This window comes from Acomys russatus, chromosome 15 (genome assembly GCF_903995435.1).
Source record: "Acomys russatus chromosome 15, mAcoRus1.1, whole genome shotgun sequence".
Taxonomy (NCBI): domain Eukaryota; kingdom Metazoa; phylum Chordata; class Mammalia; order Rodentia; family Muridae; genus Acomys; species Acomys russatus.
The window spans coordinates 3,740,778-3,763,204 of NC_067151.1; positions in this window are offsets into that span (position 1 = coordinate 3,740,778).

Consider the following 22,427-nt stretch of genomic DNA (forward strand, 5'->3'; position numbering starts at 1 on the left):
TATGTAAGAGGTTTGCAAGTAAGGCTAGATTATCTCTTTATAGAATTTGCCTTACTTTTTAAAAAGATTTTTATTAATTTATTCATATTACATCTCAATTGTTAGCCCATCCCTTGTATCCTCCTATTCCTCCCTCCCTTCCACTTCCTCCTACTCCCCTCCTCCTCTATGTCTGTGACTGAGGGGGACCTCCTCCCCCTATTTATGCTTTTAGGGTATTGAGTCTCTTCTTGGTAACTTTCTATCCTTCCTCTGAATGCCGTCAGGCCTCCCCATTCAGGGGACGTGGTCAAATATGGGGCACCAGAGTTTGTGTGAAAGTCAGATCTCATTCTCCACTCAACGGTGGAGAATGTCCTGTGGATCAGCTAGGTCTGGGTAGGGGTTCTAAGTTTACTGCCTATATTTTCCTTGGCTGGTGCCATAGTTTGAGGAGGACCCCAGGACCCAGATCTGCCTGTCAGAAAGTTCCTCTTGTAGGTTTCCAGGACCCTCTGGATCCTTCTATTTCCCCATTCTCCCATGCTTCTCTCACCTAAAGTCTCAATAGGATGTCCTCTCCTCTGACCCACTTTCCTGGTAAGTAAAGTTTTTCATGGGACGTACTCCTTGGACTAGTGTCTCGATATAAGTGAGTATATACCATTTAACTCTTTTTGCTTCTGGGTGAACTCACCCATTATGATCATTTCTAGTTCAATCCATTTGTCCACAAATTTTGGGAATTCCTTGTTTTTAATAGCTGAGTAGTATTCCATAGTGTAAATGTACCACAGTTTCTTTATCCATTCTTCTACTGGGGGACACTTAGGCTGTTTCTATGTTTTGGCTATTATGTATAAAGCAGCTATGAACATGGTTCAGCATATGTCCCTGTTGTGTGGTAGAGCATTTTCTAGGTATATTCGAAGAAGTGGAATAGCTGGGTCTTGAGGAAGCCCTATTCCCAGTTTTCTGAGAAAGTGCCAGATAGATTTCCAAAGTGGTTGTACTAGTTTGCATTCCCACCAGCAATGAAGGTGTGTTCCTTTCTCTCCATATCCTCGCCAGCATGTTGTGTCAGTTGAGTTTGTGATCTTAGCCATTCTAATGGTTGTAAGATGGAATCTCAGTGTGTCGTTTTGATTTGCATTTCTATGATGACTAAGGAGGTTGAGCATTTCTTTAAGTGTTTCTCAGCCATTTGATATTCCTCTGTTGAGAATTCTCTGTTTAGTTTTGAACCTCATTTCTCTATTGGGTTATTTGGTTTAAAGACCTCAACTTAAGACCAGAGACATTAATTCAGTTAAAGGAAAAAGTGGAGCCTGGAACACATAGGCACAGGAGACAACTTCCTGAACAGAACACCAACAGCCCAGGCCTTAAGGTCAGCAATTAATAAATGAGACCTCATGAGGCTGAGAAGCTTCTGTAAGGCAGGTGACACTGTCAACAGAACAAAGCAACAGCCTACAGACTGGAAAAAGATCTTCACCAACCGTTCATCTGACAAAGGTCTAATATCCAAAATAAAGAACTTAAGAAATTAATTGCCTCACTTTTTATCTTTGAATAATAAACTTACTCTAAAGGTCATAGGAATTCCTCATTCACAGAGTTGTCTTCCAAAATTCTATTCTTAATAGAAATGGATAAATATTGAGGACTTGATTGCTCCTTATTTACAGATGTTAGTAGACTAGTTTAAATAAGATAGGTTCTCTTCTCTTCTTGAGGAAAGGTTCCTAAAACATGAATGTTTTTGTACCTCAGGAACTAGAAATACACACACACACACGCATACACACACACATATATATACACACACAAAGCCTGTTTTCTTTGTCAGTCAGTGTCTTACTTCTATGAAGAGCCATCATGTCTATAGGAACTCTTATTTTCAAAAATGTGGGGCTTGCTGACATTCAGAGGTTTAGTACATTATCATCACGGTGGGAAGCATGGTAGAAGGAAGGCAGACATGGTATTTCAGAGGCAGTTAGTACTTCTATATCCATATGGGTAAGCAGCAAGAAGAGAGAGATTAGGGGCCTGGTTTGAACATTTGAAACCTCAAAGCCCATCCACATCCAACAAAGTCACACATACTCCAATAAGGCCATAACTCCTAATAGTGCCACTTCCTGGGCACCAAGCATTCAAATCTATGTGGCAGTAGGGGCCATTCATATTCAAACCACCATACCTGTTTTAAAAGAAAAATGTGTTCTAGAATTCCACATGGGCAACAATTTCAATTTTGAAATGTTTAGTTTCTTGGAATTTGGGAATTCAAGGTGATAATGTGACATACATGTCCTTTGGTGAATATGGCTTCTTGCTATGCTTACAACCCCAAATAATTAAAGTAACCAAGTAATAACTTTCAGGGTCAGGTAGTCTGTATTGGTCTTTTAGTGCACTGTATATCTTGTTACTCATTCTCTATGGGTTCTGTATGTTGTGACAGAATGCAGTTTGTTACACATGTATTCCCTAGGCTTTGTCATTCGGTAAATTTAGAGTTCCAAAGATTTCTCCCCTGTATCTATATATGTGGGGATGAAAATGTGTGTATATATGCATGTGTGTCAGGGTGTACATTTAAGCTGAAAATATCCATTCATTTCCTCTTTGGCAGTATATTCATAATTTGAAAGACACTACATGATGTTGCCCTTCACTAAGTGATGCTTCAGTTCTGTATTTGGCCTTGTTTTCAGTGTAATACACTCAATCGTGAGAAGACGATTGGGACAAGTTGATATGATACTGGTCTGGCTCCCTAGATGTAGATAAACTTGTCACTAGTCCCAGACATAGAACAAGTTATTTAAATAGTCTTAATGTTTATCAGAATTTTATATTCATTGTATTTAAAAAATGAATGAACGTATAGCTCATATAATACCATGATCATCTTAATAATAAAAGATGATGACATCTATCAACAGAAACGTATATATTCCTCATCATGAAGGCTTTTACATTAACTGAGGTGAGGATGCTCTTGGTTTCTTTGTTCCTATGTTTACCAAAAATACATTCTCCCCTATGTATTATCATAGAGAAATGATCATTTCTCCCATAGGACCAAACATGAATGACAAAATATATGTCTCATTCAGATTTTATATATAGATAAAAAGAAAAGTATTACTAGGCAAATATCTGCACAAATAAGAAAAGGAAATGTGTGCATGTGTGGGAATCCTTGCATTTATAAAAATACACAATTTTAAAGATAGCCTAGAACAGGACAAAGCATGCAGCTGTACTCTTCACATACTTGCCTTTCCATACTCTCTTTTCAAGGACATAGGCTAATGTTGTGGAAGTATAGCTAAAAGTAAAGTATTAATTTCTACAAACTTTCTTTAAAAAGAGGAAAAATAATAAATAAAAATCTTTTTATGTATCTATTAAAAGTTAAATAAACATCTTTCCATCTTTAAGAGGAATGCCTTTCTCTATGACCTGAAAACTAATATCTCTTTTAAATATAATCATCTGTAAGAATAAGATCCTTCCTAGTCTTTTTCTCTCTGTTAGAGTTAGGAATATAATTTCCAAGTAACCTGATCTTAGTTGCGAACATACTTTTTCTGTTCACTCTTTCCATGGATAAAATCAGATAGCTAACACACTGGTCACTGAAATTAAATTTATGATGAAATCAGTATGTGATAAGGACTCTTGCTTAAAACAAAATAAAAAACTTATCTATAATGCTTAATAAAAGAGACACATGTATGTCCATTCATTAATTAACTTACACTTTATATTTTAGTTTAAGAGTCAGGATCCCTTAAAAATTAGTCATGGTTTCCATCTACATGGGACGGCCCACTTCATCCTGAGATTGGGAGAGAGACAGAGGGGGGGGGAGGAGAAGGAGGAAGAAGAAGAAGAAGAAGAAGAAGAAGAAGAAGAAGAAGAAGAAGAAGAAGAAGAAGAAGAAGAAGAAGAAGAAGAAGAAGAAGAAGAAGGAAGAATAAAAGAAAAGAAAAGAAAAGAAAAGAAAGAGAGAGAGATAGACAGCAGAGACAGAGAGAGACTTTTCAGATCTACTGCAGCTCAAGGACACCGGCACAGTGTGAGGGGCCTCTTGAAGTGTTCCTGGACCACAGTGCTACTCTCAAGGTTTAATGAGTGACCTGAAAAATAAATTTATCTCTGTTTAAAAAATAATTTATTGTATTATATTTTATTATATATATTTAAAATTTTTAATACAATATATGATATATATATCATACATTTATAAAATATTATATCATATATATTACATATTTTAAATAGTGCTCACATACGTGGAAAATAAGAGGTCTCTCTATCTAAAGCTGTTTCTAACAAAAATGCCCTCTGTGGTATATATTGACTGAGTGTTGTTCTAAATTTCTGTCAGTTCTCTAATGGAAAAAAGGGATTTCTTCACTTTAAAAAAACTGTTTAGTGGTGAGATTAAGTGGAATTAGAATAATTTACACGGCATCAACTATAACAAATTAAGCATTTTAAAGAGGTTTTTAAATAGCTTGCTAGTGAATTTCCTGCCTCCTTCTAGTGATGAGATAGGTCAGCCTTAAATAACTATTCTACTTTTTTTGGTGACTTATCTTCTTAGAATTAAATGCATGACCCAAGGCTTTACTGACTGGACTTAGTCTATCCTCTCTCAGATGGCTTCTTCTGATGTCAGGCTCACTTATACATATTTAGATAGTATAAGGGGTTTAAAATCTCCTAAAATAGACAGAAAGGCTTCTGTTTTGCCTCTCTAAAACTGAGAACACTTGGATTCTTTTTTTCTTTATATATATATATATATATATATATATATATATATATATATATCAAGTCTCTTCTTGGTAGCCTACTATCATTCCTCTGAGTGCTACCAGAACACTTGGGTCCTTAACAGTTTGGTTATAAAATTAGGAATATTTTGATAATGTATATAAGAACCTCACACAGCCTGGAAACAAATTCTATTATATGTCTTACAATGAGCTATAACTGTGATGCGAAGGTCGTGTTCATTGGGTATTTTAAATATACTGCCATTTTTTCACTTTGTATTCAAGTATGCTTTGTTGTTCTCTAACTGTGGGCAGAAATTCCATGTTAGATCTTTTCATGTCACCCATAAAACATAGTGACTCTAACATTGCCAGCTTAAAGATGCTTTGATTAAATGGCTTGGCAACACGAGTAACATCAACACATTTTAAGAGAGCCTACTTTGAAAGGGATCGTAAGGTGAACCTTGGAGATTCATGAGCCAGAATTCCTTTTCAGGATAAATGGGCAGATTCGCACCTTTGAATCACACTGTCCTCTAAGTGTTTTATGACCAGCAGAGAGGGAACACCAAAACTTTAGCTCCAGAATTCTATAAATGACTGTTAGTACAGATTACAAGATTAGCCTCCTATTTCTTTTCATTAGTGCTACTTTATAAGAGCGTTTGTTATCTGGCTAAATGTTAGAACCAGCATTTTTGACATGTTCATAATTTATTTTCTCAAGAAAAAGAACTGCTGAGGAAACTGTAAATAAACATTGGAGTTTAGAGATTCTGAAATATTTAGCTGAATACATTAGTTTTCATGGCAGATAAGTCCATTATTTAGGAAGTTATAATTTGGATAAATGAGTGCAGTACTGATCTAGTTTCTAAGAGAGGAAACATAGAAGAAAATTGAGACTCATTCAGATTTACAGAAAAAGGCAGGAAAAAATGAGTTGCTAATGTTACCTACATAGAAAAGGTGACTCAATTAGAAAGTCATCAAGTGTAGTTTGGAAAGATGAAGACAAAAGAAATGTCCCAAGAAAAGTTATAATTAACAATTACTTCATTCTCATTGAGCAGCAAGCACAGTCCTAATGGCAACACCACAGCTACCTGTAGAATTGAGTGTCTGTGTCTGAAGGGCTTTCATTTTCCCTCACTCAGCTAACAGGGTGCAATCAGAGCCAATTAGCCATTTGGTGCCATTTTTGTTCTATGCCTGTGCATACAGTCTTTCAAAGAAAACTGACATTTCTGAGTAAATGAATATCAAATCAATATCTGGTTTATATACACATATAGGCAGGTCATAGCTGTGCATATGTGGTGAGACACAGAATATACAAATAGAGTAATGAGACCCCTATTAAAATAGAACTGTGGAGGCTGTGGATATGACTCAACCATCTTAAGTGTGTATTGACTTTGCAGAAGAATCAAGTTTGACTCACAACTGCCTGAAATTCCATCTTTAATGGGCTCTACACCTTTCTTCGCCACATGCATATACCCACCCACAGATACGTACATATGATTAATACTAAAAAAGAAAAAGAAAAAAAAAGCACAGAACTCTGATTTATGATCTCCAACAACCACCCAGGATGCCAAGCCCAAACTTATGCAGCTCTCCCGATTATACAGAGACACTGACATTAACAGATAGCTCCTTTAATTTCCATGACCTAGTTCCAACTGTTAGAAATATGTCCCCTGACTTACTTAGGATATTTGACTTATGTTTCTTAGAGTGCCTATGACTTATAGAAATCTGTGAGCCCTCAACAAATATATGCTTTTCCTCTTTCCTAAAAAAACTATTAAAATATGTTATGTCTTTGAGACAAAGCAAGGTATGGTGACAGGCTCCCTAGTGAAAGCTATGGATAGACTTTCTCTATTTCTAATCTGACCAGTCTTCATTTTCCAATACTCTTGGACAATATTATATCAAATTATATCATCATGACACACTTTTGAGGTCCACTGGGCCTTCTCTTTGTGTGTTTGACTGATGGCTAGACTGAGGGAACATGCCTTAGATCTAAGACCAATAAACACTCCATTATTTCCATATATTTTCCCCATGATAAATATACATGTCACATATTATTGTTGTTTTTCATTTAAATTTACTACAATAGAAACACTGAATAAGGAGCCTTACATGAGGAATTGGCCTGGGGCGATCTCCTTCAGCTGTGGGTAGCACCTTCAGATAGCAGCCAAGATGAAGATGTATCTGAAGGGTGTGGAGGCATTTTCCTTGCCTGGCCTTCCCTTAGCCACAGAGTTGATTTGTCATGTTGTTATTGCTGATGCTGACAGCATAATCAGCATTTCTAAGCATTCATCCTGGAATAAGGACCAACTGTTCCTAGGAGCTCTCTGGCCTTCCATTACTAGATAGGAACCACTGTGACACCCAGCCTCATGGACTAAGTAATTACAAGTCATCTTTCCCCAGTGAGAGACAGCTGTGCTAGAAGCACTCTCTCTGCCTGCTGACACACCTAGATGCAAGGATGACTACCAGGTTCTCACTTTCTCATTGCTTTACAACTCAGTTAATGAATTTACACAGACACACAGACACACACTCAAGTACATGCACATGCATATAGGCACATGCGCACACACACACACACACACACACACACACACACACACACACAAACACACACATTTATTGCCTTTACTTCTGTCCATTAGAGAACACTACTAACTATGTTAAACTATAGTTCAATTCAATATAGAGATGCACACAAGAATAAATTTAGAAACCATGCTGAAAGACTGTGAGTTATTTTTCAACACTTTCACCCTGTCTTCATCTGGTAAGTCAGCAGACTGAAACAGTTTTTAAGGTTGTTCTAAAATCTGGTGATCCCTTACTTTACATTAAAAGATTTCCTACAGACCATGTAAGTAATTCAATGATCCCTACTTTCTTTTCACAAGATGTATACAACCACATGCAAGCATTTTGTGTCATATAAGTTCTGGCTTTTCAAATACTATATATATGCAAAATCTCATATTTATTGCAAAGACTAAAAAGACCCTTAATTAAGAATCTTACAGGAATTCAGAACAAGCTATAACCTTTGTGGCTTAACTTTGAATACCTACGGCTAAAGGAACATCTGACTTCTAATTATACTTGCTGCACTTGTCTTTGCCTCTGAATATGAAAGTTTTGTGATAGTAAGTCTCCTTCATGGAAGAAATTGGAGATCTTTCTGCTCTCATCATCCCGATGACAACGTTAACCCCTTTCAGTTTATCCCAGTCAGATGCTTCAATTTAATCAGGGAAAAACATACCACTCAGTATTTTTTTCATATTCAGTCTATTTTTTAACATACAACTAACATAAATTTAGATAGAAGTAATTCCAACTCATGATATTAATAATCAGAATCTCGGTAGGTACCTTTGCTATAAAACAGTACAGTGGATTGCAAACTCAGAGGAAGCAAATTATTTAGGGTACAATTACTATAACACATGTTATTTTTTAAAAACAAGACCTCGAAAAATAATTTAGAAATCACAAAAATTCACTATTTCTGGTGTTCTAGGTGGACTATGGAAAATGTCCTTAGGCACGGTGTTAACTCTTTGAATGGCCTGTCCCCTGACATTACAAGTATTCCATTGTTTAAAAGGTCGTGAAACTAGATGTTAAAGAATTTGACATTTATCAATAATTGAAAGTCCCTATTATAAAAATGACTAAGCTGAGAATAAAATCTTATGGTGGCTGTTACAGTATATGAAAATATATTTCTAATAGTCAGTCAGTTGCATACATAAGTACACTGATTTGTCAGAGTTTGCATCTCTGTGTGTAGGTGTGTGCATGTGCACACACACACACACATAAAAGGCTGTGGTTTACTAACCTCACCCTGTATATTATTTCTGGCAGTTTAATAAGCGTAAGAATAGACTTTACCGGCTTAGGGTAATGTTAAGGAGAATTAGTATCATGGCAGGTAAATTATTTTAGTGGTAGCAGATTTCGATACAGGATTTCTCTGTGTAGCCTTGGCTGTTCTGGATTCACATTGTAGACTAGGCTGGCCTATAATGAACAGAGATCTGATTGGCTCTGCCTCCCAGATTGCTGAGGTTATAGTCATGAGTCACATCTCCTGGCCATGGCAGGTAATTTTAAGGAGAGCGAATTTCTGACCTTTCAATAGAAAGAAAGGGTAGAGGGCTAGAGAGATTCAGGTACCATGGCATTCAGTACAGTCTCAACAGGTTGCTCCATACACAGTCCTGAAAGAAGAGATGACATACTCCTTTGTTGTAGAACAACAAGCTAAGAGCAACAGCATGTTTATGATGTATGATAGAACACACGGCACAAAAGCATATACCAGAAATATATCCCTTTTGTGATATTAATAATCAACCTTATAGGATCTAGTTCACAAACATGGTGTGTGCTTTTGAGGGGTTTTCTGGATTAACTGAGCTGCCAAGATCCACTCTAACTGTAGATAGCACCATTCCATTGGCTGGGTTCCAGGACTAAACAGAAAGCAGAAGGGTTGTTGCACACTACTTCCAGCCTATGAATGCAATTACTCCAACTCCCTAACTCCCCTTCCTGCAGAATTATCCTATCCCATGTTCTTTATTCTTATGCTGCTGTGAACCCAAAGAAAGCCTTTGCTCCTTAAATTACTTTCATCCTGTATTTTATCACAGCAATGAGAAAAGGAATGAATACATTTCTTCATCCCTGATCCCTTACTACCTACACCATATATGAGCAAATAGCAAGGGAAAAATCACAAAAGACCAATGTGGGAAGAAAACATTGCAGTGCATTCTGTTAGCATTTTCTATCCTGTAGAATGTTTTCCTTAATTTAGAAATTAACACTCAAATCTCTTGCTACATTCCTTCAGTGAACTCTGCATCCTCTGGTACCCTCATGGACACACAGCTGCTTTAGGCAGATGTCTGTCCCTGTGTGTGACTCATGGAACCAGACAGAATGTTTTGCACTAGGTTGGTGCCCCTTGACACATGTATTTTGAATGTTTGTGGTAATATTCTTTTCCTTAAAGGACAAGAAAGCTCTAGGCTTTCAGAGGGTGTGGAGGATGATCTGGATGTTCAGCAGGGTTACACAAAATGTGCCTCTCGAACTCATCCTTCCTTCACAGTCAGACTTGCCAAGTGAGTATCAGATATAAGAGGATGCCACCAAGTCATTTGTTTTCTGTTTAAAATCTCTGGTGAGATGGGTTACTTGCTTCAACTTTCTTGTTTTATATTCTTTAAATTCAGCACTGTATTGCCATTTTAATTTCAGTGGGGAAAACTAAGATAATTGCTACTAATAAGCACACTACCACCTATGGAGTCTCGGGTACTAATATTATTAAGTTTAATGATTACAAATCTGAAACCATAATAGTTTATTCCTCAAAGGATATATCCCAAAATATCTCCTGTACACTTAAAACTATTTTCAGAAGCATTTTGCCATTCTCATGGAATATTTTAAAAATTATTTAAGCCATTTGTTCAGTAAAGTTATCTAATTTAAGATGTAGGTTTCACTAATTGAGTTTAGTGATTCTAAAAGAAGAAACAGCACTAATTGAACCTATGCAGATAAAAAGGGTGATAACAACTCTACACAGCTCAGCATATGTCCCTAGACTGAGATGTGTTTCATTTCTTCAACAAGTGTTCTTTTAAACATTACTGTGAAAATCACTACAACAGATGCTGAAAAGTAGTGCCAACCACAAAATAGCAACATGAAGTCTACAATTTGAGTGTGTTTTGATGGAAGAAATGGGAAACCAGTGAAGTCTCTTTTCAAAGTCTGAAAGAATCTTGTGGAAACTATGGTTTAGGTGTAATTGAAAACAATCATTCTACATAAAATTGAAAGTGTGTATTGTAGAAAATGCCCAATTACCTGAAGGACTGGAGTTTTACAGGCATCTCAGTATCTCACCACTAGCACACCAAACTAGGTAATACAAGCACAGCAAGACACAAGAAGTCAAGCAGCAGCAACATGGAAACTGTTCATTAAGGACTGAGTATGAAATCCAATCTAATGTTTACCAATTACATTGTTGAAAGCACCAGAAGATTTACTACAATGTGACTGGGAGGGCCTGTTGGTGAATTTTAAATGGCTTTAGTCTCCCTGAATTTCTGGGTTGTTTTGTTTTGGGTTTTAATCAGTGTATGCTTGTGTTTTGAGTTCTTGTGTGCTTGTGTGTTTGAATGTAAGCATAACAATGTGCTTTTGTGGAGGGCAGAGCAGAGCACAGCCTTGGTTGTCAGTCCCCACCTTCCAACTTAAGAAAAAATCTTTTGTTGGTTATCCTTGATAGATTAGGATATCTAGCTCACAAACTTCCAGTGAACACCCTATCTCTTTCCTATTATATGGTAAGAGTGCTGGGATTATATATTCATGCCACCAACCTGACTTTTACAGATGATCTGGAAATATTAAGTTAGGTTCTCGAGCTTAACTGGCAGAGAAGCAGACTGAGCCATCTCCTATCCTTACTTCTGGCCTAGTGGTTTTAGAGAGAAGACTGATAAAGTGTAACAACATCAAATTTCCATTAAGGTGGACTGGGTAGATTTTGGTTGCTTTCTTGGGTGATAGATGTTGATTTTTTTTTAATTAATTAAACATTTTTACATATATATTTATATTATTGCATGTATATACAATAAACTATCTATAGCAGGAAGAACCATGACAAAATCAGGAATTATATAAATGTTACATTCTTAGTGTTTTGGCTATTTGTATTTGACAGGCTTGAAGTTGGGAGTTGGTTATAAGTTATTATTGGTCTTATTTAGAAAGAAAACAAGGTTGGACTCAAGTATTTCTTTCTTTTTCTTTATCATCCATTCTTAGATTTGAAGATAGGGGTTGAAAAGAAAGAAGGGAGAATAAAGAAATATACAGGGATGTTGGACAGAAAGTATATTAGTGAGTCTACTTCTCAACATAATGCTTTGTTACTCATAAGGTTATTTTTAATTCATTGGTATAGAATTTTGCATATAGATGCAAAATAAGTTTAATTTTAGATACATTAGTATAAAATTCACATTTAAGATTATTCTTTGCACACCTTATATATAGTTCTATTCTAATATGCAGTATTGTATCTGTTTAACTCAATTACAATTCAAGGTTTACTTCCAAGGCTTTGAAAGTGGCATGGCAGCTTGTTTAGGATAAGTAAGTTATACAGTTTAATCATTTGTTGATCAAATATTGGTCATATCAATTACTAGTCATTTTCATCACAAAAATATACAACCTAGTTGTAACAGATAGACATGGTTCTATAGAAAGATAAGTCAAAATAGTTAAATAAGGTCTTCAAAAACATCAAAGACACACTGAATATGGCATTTAAAAATGTGTCTTTTTATTTTAAAGATTCATTGACAATTATACAGGTTTACTCTTGGCAACACCCAGCCTACCTTAAAGAAGATGAACATCAAAGACACTCCTGATGGAGATGGCTTTAATTGTGGCAAACCAGCCACTGGGAAAAGTGTCCTCATTTCTACAACAGAGTTCTGCCTAAAAATGGGCAACCTTGGATGCAGGCAAAGTCGATGACCTTACTCTGCCAAGACAGGGTAAGCAAGTCCTCAATAGTTCCTGCCTCACAAATATGTCTGTCAGATATATTGGACCAGAAGTTCGAAGATGATGCTCCAACGGTTTAGAGAGTTTTGGGTGACTGTTCAGGCGGCAAACTGTCTCTGTCGTCTTCTCCTTTGGGAAGCTGCTACCCAGCATTCCCTTTATAATCAGGTAATTAATTTTATTCCTTCTCGATTCTATGATGGAGTTGAAGAACAGATAGTTTTGCTTCACAGTGAAGCTTAATTGTTTAGGGGTTAAGATGTTTTTAGGTCTAGATAGATGTCTTAAGTTGATAATGATGAACTATTACTGATTTATACTCAGCATTGTAGACTCATCAATGCTGGAGAGATCTTTTCTTCAAGGCTGCCAAGTACAAACAGCCAAAACACTGTGAATGTAACATTTATATAATTCCTGATTATTTTGTTGTTCCTCTTGCTGTAGGTAGTTTATTGTATATATGTATAATAATATAAAAGTATATGTAAAAATAAATATATTTATTAATAAAAAATAAAATAAAAATAAAAGTAAAAGATACTTTACACCTCTATTTAAAATTTGGTAAGCATAGCAAGAAGAGGCCCTAATAGACATTTTATTTAGAATGAGGAATTGAGTTATATTGTATTGCAATGTATTAGTATTTGCTTGCATTAAAAGAAATTATAGTGTGAAAAAAGACAACATTAAGTAAAAACCATAAAAAAGTAACTGTTAGGGATGAAGGACTCAGAGACTGCCTATAGCCAGAATTTCCACTATCTAACTTTAATACAGACACTATAAAGACTCCTGGGGGAATCTTTCTCTTCATCTCAGTAGTATTTCTTGACCTCCAAAAAAACTATTACTGCACTGTTAATAGAAAACATAGGGAAGTGCATAGCCCAGGAACATTTACATCATTTGTTGGCAATGACTGTTGCCCTAAATTAGTATCAGGCTGACTAAACTGAACAACTCCAACCTATAAACTATACTCTTTTATCACTCTGAAACTTTTTTACATGAAAGATTTACCATAGTTTTATGTGTACTATGTAATTTAAAAATTTTAGACATGCTTTCAGTAATAGATATAAAACCCGTTAGGTATTGTAAGAACTACATAGCACTTCTAAGAAGTAAGCAAAGAACACAACCAGTGTATACTGGGTAAGAGTATACTGGACCACTTATTATTTTGAATATTTGGAACGAACAAATTACTGTTTATTCATGAAGATGTGATTTTAATTATTTTCTTTAAAACTAAGTGAATTTCAGGACAGATATATTTTTTTTGATTTTTTTTTTATTAATTTATTCTTGTTACATCTCAATGTTTATCCCATCCCTTGTATCCTCCCATTCCTCCCCCCCCCCCCATTTTCCCATTATTCCCCTCCCCTATGACTGTTCCTGAGGGGGATTACGTCCCCCTATATATTCTCATAGGGTATCAAGTCTCTTCTTGGCTACTTGCTGTCCTTCCTCTGAGTGACACCAGGTCTCCCCCTCCAGGGGACATGGTCAAATGTGAGGCACCAGAGTACGTGAGAAAGTCGTATCACACTCTCCACTCAACTGTGGAGAATATTCTGACCATTGGCTAGATCTGGGAAGGGGTTTAAAGTTTACCTCCTGTATTGTCCTTGGCTGGTGCCTTAGTTTGAGCGGGACCCCTGGGCCCAAATCTGCCTATCATATTGTTCTACTTGTAGATTTCTAGGACCCTCTGGATCCTTTTATTTTGCTGTTCTCCCATGCGTCTCTCATTTAGAGTCCCAATAGGATGCCTTCCCCTCTGTCCCAGTTTCCTGGTAAGTGAAGGCTTTCGTGGGACATGCCCCTTGGGCTAGTATGCAGATATAAGTGAGTATATACCATTTGATTCTTTCTGCTTCTGGGTTAACTCACTCATTATGATCATTTCTAAAAAGTGGGAAAGAGCCTGGAACATATTGGCACAGGAGACAACTTCCTGAACAGAACACCAACGGCCCAGGCCTTAATGTCAACCATTAATAAATGGGACCTCATGAGGCTGAGAAGCTTCTGTAAGGCAGGAGACACTGTCAAGAGAACAAAGCGACAGCCTACAGACTGGGAAAAAAATCTTCACCAACCCTACATCTGACAAAGGTCTAATATCCAAAATATATAAAGAACTCAAGAAATTAAACACCACCAAACCGAATAACCCAATTGAGAAATGGGGCTTGGAACTAAACAGAGAATTCTCAACAGAGGAGTATCAAATGGCTGAGAAACACTTAAAGAAATGCTCAACCTCCTTAGTCATCAGGGAAATGCAAATCAAAACAACTCTGAGATTCCATCTTACACCCATCAGAATGGCTAAGATCAAAAATTCAAGCGACACCACATGCTGGCGAGGATGTGGGGAGAGAGGAACACTCCTTCATTGCTGGTGGGAATGCAAACTAGTACAGCCACTTTGGAAATCTATCTGGTGCTATCTCAGAAAAATGGGAATAGGGCTTCCTCAAGACCCAGCTATTCCACTCCTTGGAATATACCCAGAAGATGCTCCAGCACACAACAAGAAAATTTGCTCAACCATGTTCATAGCAGCCTTATTCATAATAGCCAGGACAGATATTTTTGTTGGGATTTTATCTATATCTATATTAATATTTATAAGCTCCTACTGTGACATTTATTTGATTTATGACATCAGATGCTCTTACTAATCTTAAGAATTATGATAGAATATTCTTTATTAAATATAGTTATTAAAGAATTGGCACAAATACAGCTTCTCACAAATGTTTACATCAAATGCTAAACATTCAAGTTTGTAAAGATCTTTTAAGACTATATATACAATATTATGATGCAGTAAATGATGCATATCACTTTATGAATATGTATAATTTAGTAGGTTTATAAAATTACTGTGATTATTACGTTCAATGTGCATTTTCTTGACAATAAGCTTAATTTTACTGCTATTTTAGTCTTTTAATTACATAAGCATGCATACTAAACTATATGTGAACTGCAGACAGTGTAGAGTAGGAAAAAGCTTAAAACAAGCTTTTATTTACAGAAGGTTTTATACTGAGCTGCTTCTTAAGGGAGTGAGTAGTTGCAAACATAGTATTCACATGTTTATAAGTCAATGTGAAATATAAATATATGTATATATAATTTAATAGAAATAAAATGTAAATTGATGGACTTTAAATAACATTTTTGTTCCTGATACATACAAAGGATAAAATATTTGAAACAAAATTAAATGCCAAGAATTAATTGCACATAGCCATGTAAATTCCTTAAAACACCTTTTTCCATTTATCTTTGTCTCTGAAGTTGCTCTCCATGCTTAAGAATGATAATATAGACACTATAAACTTATCTAATATATGAGTTTCTGTAACATGATAATTATTTCCTTTTGGTTTAATTTTGAAGGTAAACTGATTCTATGTTTTTATGTTGTCTTTTAGCATATTGATATTTATTGTGTCTTTTCTCACTTCTCTGATGAGACAGGTACACAAAGAGGTATACGGTAGGGTAGGTGTGTGTGTGTGTGTGTGTGTGTGTGTGTGTGTGTGTGTATGTGTATGTGTTTGTGCATAGTGTATAAAAACTAATTAAGACACATAATAAAAGCTATGGCCATATAAAAATGTAAAGACACCCAGAGAATCACTAAGAAGTGTACAATATCTTTATGAAAACACTTGTAAGATCAAACTGAGAATTTAAAATCATGAAGATGACGCACCATGTTTACAAAAAGTAAGAATATTATAATAATGACAACCATTCCCTCTTAACAGAAAAACTTCATTCAATATCAATAAAACAGACAGAAGACTGATTCTCTGCTTGGTTAGATATTTACATGTGCTACAATTTACATCTGTTAAAAGTGAACAGGAAAGATGCAATAATTTAGAAAGATAAAATAATAATTTATTAAAGGACAAGTGACCATCTTATTACTAGATTAAATCTGATACAATAAATAGCTAAGATATTGCCTTTTCAAAAAATCTTTTCTACTACTAAGTGTTCTTTTTAGACAGCTACATATTTTTCAATTTGATATCATTTTATGTTAATCAGAAAATTAAAAAGAAAAAGTGTGGCATGGTCAGAGTATGGCCAAGGAAACCCGGAAATTGGAGGAGTCTCCCATGAGAACTCTGTTTCTCATGAAAGTGGAGAATAGACCTTGGTATAGAATGTATATCAGTAAGATGGCACTAAGTAGCCCTGAGAAACTGACGTTTATTTTTCTAAGTTATGCATCATTGACCAGCTGCATTAGAGGGCCTGGAACTACAGAGCTACATAGCTTACATTTATGGTTCTCAAAGACATTTTGTAGAATTTGTACATTTCTGAAAGTTAAATATTAAGCCCCTGAATTTGCTGCATATCTTAAAGCTGTTTAGATAATTTCTGAAGAAATTCTCCAACTTCATTTTCAAAAATAGCTGCAAGGAAAAGGCACTGGCACACTCATGTTTTGGAGAGCACAGTGAAAGCTGGTAATTTTTTGAATTTGTCCACCGAAAGATTTTTATAGTGTGGATATTTAAAACAAAACAATTTCATTCAAAATACATATTCTTTCTTCCTCTATGCCTTTTTCTTTTTATTTAGAAGTGTAGTAGGGGTAGAGAACATTACCACTTTGGTATCTGCATAATATAGACTCAATTTAAATTAAATCTTAATATGTATATAAAAAAAAGTCTTCTGCCAGGAAAATTCCTGTGCCCACACATTTCTTCATGTATTAAATGTGGATATTAGTATGTATTACATAATTGTTCTGAAGATTAAATACAGTGATGCATGCAGTGGACATAACTCATAGCAGTGATTCAATAAATGTAATTATTGCTGTGTGATTCAAGTACAAGCATAAAGGTGAATTTTAAAGGCATTCTGCTAATCAATAAATGGCTTTCACAAACATGAGTGTTAGGGGCTTGAAAAATTGCCAACATAAGAGAACAGCCACAGAGGTATTTAAGAACTCATGGAAAAAAATATCATAGTTCAAGGCCCAGGGTAATGATAAAAACCCATTAAACAGTTTTGTTCTATTTTCCATGAAACCAAAACAATAAAAGGATTATTGAATAAATATGAAGATGACATTTTATATACGCCAGATTATTATACAATTAATTCAGTCTATCATCTTTCACACACAGGAACCCTGAAGAAACTGTCAGACACCCACTTTCTAAAGTATTAGAGGCTCAGAGAAAGATGTGACTTTGTGTCAGCCAACTCCCCACTCATGGTGTCTGCTTTCTTTATAAAATGTAGACTTGCCATCTTCTGGATTCAGTATCCAATGTTCTTCATCCCTCTCTCTAGCTCTTGTCTTATGTATATAGAAATGTCTCTGGACACTGGGAGATAACACAAAATAAAAATTCAGCAACAATTTGAAATGTTCTTTCAATAGGACATATATACAACCAGGGCCTTTTTTCTCAAAGTTCTCGGTGATAGTATTCAGAGCCTGATCTACATGTCATCCAGACCTTAGACACTGTGTCTTACCTTCTTCAAGTCCAAAGAACCATAAGATTGTAGTTCAAAGGACATTTAGCCCTCTGAGGACACATATTTTATGTTTCTCATTCACAAATGCACTTTTATTTAGGTCCAATATAAAGAACTTCTGAGTAACAGTAGGAGTTTCCATTCCATCAGGTACCATGAAAAGCTACAGAGTCAAATATTTTACACATATTAATTTCACTAATGTATCTTTATATATTTTTTGCAAAGAATGAAATTCATCCTAAGCAAAGCTGAGTACTGTCACTTTAAGAATCCATCAAGACCCTTCAGAATTTTATGTAACATATAGATAGAACTTAGATAGATTTCAGGCTCTCGACCAAGTTCCCTGACTGTTACTTGTCAATCACACAGCTTAGAAACAATTAGTACTCTAAATGACTTTCTTACTTCAAATCATTGTTGGGAAGACTACATAGGGGTACTAAATAGACTAATAAATAGTCTTATTAGAGTATCTTATGTTCACAAAGCTATGCATTAACAATAACACACGCAATACCACATCTGGCCACTCTGTGCTGCCATGCCATGTTTGGCCAAACATTATTCTAGATTACTCAGTAGTGTTTTCAAATGGCATTCATAATTTATGCACATCAATTTGTTACTCAAGGAGTTTAATAAAACGTTTATACCTTGCTTAGAGTGAATCATGTGTCTATGACAGTCACATTCTATTTTTCACACCTCATAACCCTGTGCTTGATAGCTGACTCAATAGTTTCTTGTCATCCTTTAATTTTCTTATGGTTTTTGAATATATTTATCTAAAAAAATGGACATGTCAAAATGCTATGACCTCAATTATAGGAATAAAAATTACTATATGAACCAGTTTACTACAAAATCAGCCATCAAACTCTCACCAAGTTTCACAGGCAAGATTATTGAAGGAGTAAGAGAATCTGACAGGTGCTGACTATGGATCTTTACTTCAGGCTTTTATTTTAAACAGAGCAAAATGCTCCTTTCCATTTGTAAGTGACATGAACCCCTGAAATATTGCAATTACAGAAGTAAGTAGGGTTAAATGTCAGATAATGCAGAAGGGAGCTTGTTTATTGTGAATTCAGTTGAATTGTAGCAATTTTTAATTGCATTATAGTATTTTTTTTTACCACTTCTGTTTTATTTTGACTTTTCTCTTAATTGGTCATCCTACAAATGAAGATACAATGAAACAAAATGGTGTAAAAAAAAAACTCATGGGAAAACAAATTTTTTAAGCTTTGCAGAAGTAAATATTCCAAGACCAGCCTCTTAAAATGTTATCTAAATCTTCATGGTTGAAATAATATAAAGCTGACTTTAAATGTATTACTTAGTTAAAATTAGATTTTAATATTTTGCTTTAAATAGCATTTAATATGTATATATGGAAATATCCACTAATATTCACAGCAGGAAAGTTCATTAAAAATATAATTAAAAATTCTCTTTAATTGCATATTGTTAAATTTAATTATTTTTTCCTTTTAAATATATAAATATTTAGTAGGCAGTAGCCAATAGAAAATTTGTGTTCTGCAAGCAAATTTCATCAGTGTCTCTATTATGTTTTATAAAATTGTCTTTATTTAAAGGTTTAGAGTAAAATGAGGAAGGTATTACTAATACGATGTTACTACACTTTGATATTAAAGGATACATGCAAATTTAATTATTGACTCTGCTTAATGTTACTTTGTAGTAGCTATGCTTTCTCATACCCTTCATCTGCAATTTATTTATTTTACCATGACTCTGATGAAAGTACTTTTTATCTCTCTTCAGTAAGACTCAGAGAGAACATCGCCTTGCCAAACTAGCCAGGGATCTGCAGGGCATGACCTCTTTCCAATATCCTCAAAATTGGTTTTACAGATGTGCACTGCTGCATTCCACTTTCAGATGAGTGCTGAGGATCTGAATGCAGATCTCCACACTTGCATGGCCTAGACATTTCATCAGCCTAATTTACAAAATAAAAATATTCCTCAGTACTGTATGTTAAATCCTTCAGTGCTAATGTCCAAGCCATTACATACCTTCTACAACCGTTCCTAGTCAAAGGTTATTATTTCATTCTCCTTATATGAGTCCTTCCTTTTCTGAGATGCACTTTTAATCTATTTAACTGAATAAAGTATATGTTAATTAAATTCCATTACTAATTTTTCCAGGAAAAGGTTACAAAATAGGGTTTCTCTGTGTAATAGATCACTTGCTTTCCTAGACTTACTGTGTAGAGCAAGCTCTTCTCCAACTTGAGCACAAAAATCCATCTGCCTTTGCACCACGGGGAAGTGCTGGGACTAAAGATGTGAACCACCACAGCAGGCCCCATTACAATCTTTATAAAAAACAATTCTATTCTAAATTATATTATCTCCTTTATTTGTAAATTTCTTCACATCTAGAGTTTTGCTTGTTTAAAGTTTACTTGAGTAAGTATTTTGCTTCATTTTTCTCTTATTTTTTAGCAATTCCTTTCTGGATTTAACAGTCAAAAAAAAAAAAAAAAAAAAAAAAAAGCCAAACACACCTGGCAATAAGGTGTGACAATATTTTGACATTATGTCCCTGTGGATTTACTGGAAGTAGTAGGCCTGGAAAAATTCACACTAAGAAAATAGATAACTTGGTTCAGTTACTAACCTCTGTAGGATTAAATTTATGGTAAAACACAGCTGTGTGTAAGAATGTTTACATACAGCAAGGGCTTTGCAATGAAAATGTATGTGTTTCAGACCAGAAAATTGATTACTTATCCACTTACCATCATGTTAAACCTATTCCATTTGAATTTTAATAATTACTAACTGTGGTAATGGCTTGACTTGAACCAGATATTCAGCTGCACTCAGAAATACCTTCAGGAATGAGCAATAGGACTTTTCATTAGCCATGGTGAATATATGTAAGCTTTCAGACTATGAGAGTCTTAAGTGAACTACTAAGGGCAATGATTCTGCACTTATTTTGTAAATATTGGGTATCTACCTGCAAACCTTACCCACATGTTATCCTCAAATCATAACATATTGAAAATAAAACATTAAAATGTAAATATATTTACATAAGAATTTTAACATACATTGTTTCAGACATTTCTGATGTGATAAATCAGATAATGCTTATAACAGAAAAAAAAAAAAAGTAAAGCATTGAAGAGATGAAACTTAAAACATGGAGTCCAATGGACTGGGGGTCATGGATCCAGGCTTTGTCTTTCACCTGTGATACAGAAGGCTCAGCAATACAGTCACTTTCATCCTCAGCTAACAGGAGAATGAGAGTGGTAGGCATCTCAAATAGTAGGAAGGGGAGCCAGTTTGCAGAGCATAAGTGAAGGTTACTGTTACTTTTTGCTGGACAGGATCTAGGACTACAAAAGTAAACAAGCCTCAGAGGAGGCTGCAACACAGGATCTAGACCAGGTTAGCCTTTGGGCTTGCCTGTGGGAGATTAGAGAACTGAGTTCAGAATCTCCGCCTTAATGGTCAGTTGCACAGTTCCCTCCGCTAAAGCCTTAGACTGAGTTAAAAGAAACAGATGAAAGGTAAGCGTTCACTTTCTTAGCTACCTAACTGCAAATGCAATGTCATCAGCTGCTTCACGTTTCTGCCACGATTTTGGGTTGCATCTTGAACTGTGAGTTAAATAAACCCTACCTGCTTTAAAAGGATTTTTGTCAAGTATTTTGTTATACTAATGAGTTTAGTAAGTCATCCTATATACAATAGTGTCCCTGGAACTGGGCCAACACTAAAACAATACTTTGAAAAACATAGCAAATTAACAGTTGCTTTCCTCTGGCATGGTGTATACTTTTATTTCCCTTTTTTCTAGTAATTTTAATATCTATAGCTCATCTAGGGCACTAGATCGCTGCCTCTCAATCTGTGGATCACAACTATTAGAAACCCCAAATATGAATTTATTTTGTTGCTACTTCACAACTGTAATTTTGCTACTGAGTGATTTTTCTGTTCCTAAGGCCATCAGAAATATCTTTCCTGTGGTTGCTCGTCACAGGTTGGGAATGGTGACACTAGACCATTAGTTCCTTCTGCAAAGAGATTTAATACCCAGCAGTTTCTAGAGCAGAAGGAATGTCCGGGGACCTGCACTTCCCTGTAGAGTTCTTACCAAGTAGAGAATCTTTTCATTGACAAAGTAAACATTTCTTATGTAGTTGAAATCATGATCGAACACTTTTATGTGTAGCCATGAGAATGCAAACTAGTACAGCCACTTTGGAAATCTATCTGGTGCTATTTCAGAAAACTGGGAATAGGGCTTCTGCAAGACCCAGCTATTCCACTCCTTGGACTATACCCAGAAGATTCTCCAGCATACAACAAGAAAATTTGCCCAACCATGTTCATAGTAGCCTTATTCATA